The following is a 1,457-nucleotide window of genomic DNA, read 5'->3' on the forward strand; positions in this document are numbered from 1 at the left end:
ATAACCTTTAGCTACCAATCTAGCTTTGTTTCTAACAATTGTACCATTTTCATCGAGTTTATTTCTAAAAACCCATTTTGTTCCTACAATTGTTTGATTACTTGGTTTAGGCACCAATTCCCAAACGTCATTTCGTTTGAATTGGTTAAGCTCCTCTTGCATTGCCATAGCCCAATGTTCATCATCAATTGTGGACTCAATGGTAGATGGTTCAATTTGAGAAACAAAAGCACTATATGCAAATAAATTTCTAAAAGTGGATCGAGTTGTTACCCCTTTCGAAACATCACCAATGACGTTGTCTAGAGGATGATCCTTTGAAGTACGCCAGTCCTTTGGAAGTGCATTTATTTGTGCTTGTGATGGTTCAATTTCTTCAACTTGAACACTATCCTTTGTTGAGCTTGTAGAGGCTTCATTTAAATCTTTTTCTTTGTCTTCACCATTCAAATTTAGTGGATCAAAGTTTTCTACATTTTCATCAAAATCTTTTCTAGCACAACAACGGTTAGTTTCATCAAAAGCGACATGAATACTTTCTTCCATAGTCATGATGCGTTTATTATATACTCTAAAAGCTTTGCTAGTTAAAGAGTAGCCTAAGAAGATTCCTTCATCAGCCTTAGCATCAAATTTTCCTAAGTTATCTTTTCCATTATTTAGAATAAAGCATTTACAACCAAAGACGTGAAGGTGGGAAATATTTGGCTTTCTTCCTTTGTACAATTCGTATGGTGTTTTCTTAAGAATAGGTCGAATGATAATCCTATTCATAACATAACACGCGGTACTAACCGCATCCGCCCAAAAGTACTTAGGAATATTAGCCTCATTGAGCATAGTTCTCGCCATTTCTTCTAAATGACGATTTTTCCTTTCAACCACACCATTTTGTTGTGGTGTTCTAGGAGAGGAAAAATTATGCTCAATGCCATTTTCTTCACAAAAAGTTTCAAAAAGATTGTTTTCAAATTCTCCACCATGATCACTTCTAATAGATGATATATGCAAATTCTTTTCATTTTAAATAACTTTGGCTAATCTTTTGAATGCTCGAAATGCATCACTCTTGTTTGCTAGGAACAAGGTCCATGTAAATCGAGAGTAATCATCAACAATAACTAAAGCATAGTAATTGCCACCAAAGCTCATAGTCCTAGAAGGACCAAATAAATCCATGTGCAAAAGTTGTAATGGCCTTGTTGTTGAAACAATGTTTTTGGATTTAAAAGAGGCCTTTACTTGTTTTCCCTTTTGACATGCGTCGCAAAGGACGTCTTTTTCAAAACGTAGCTTTGGTAAGCCAATTACTAACTCTTTAGAGACCAACTTGCTAAGATGGTCCATGTTAGCATGAGCTACTCTACGATGCCATAACCATGTTTCATCATTTTTACTAACAAGGCATTTCACATCATTTGAGGAAACTTCATTTAGATTAATCATGTATACATTGT

The sequence above is a fragment of the Arachis hypogaea genome, chromosome 15 (genome assembly GCF_003086295.3).
Source record: "Arachis hypogaea cultivar Tifrunner chromosome 15, arahy.Tifrunner.gnm2.J5K5, whole genome shotgun sequence".
Classification (NCBI taxonomy): Eukaryota; Viridiplantae; Streptophyta; class Magnoliopsida; order Fabales; family Fabaceae; genus Arachis; species Arachis hypogaea.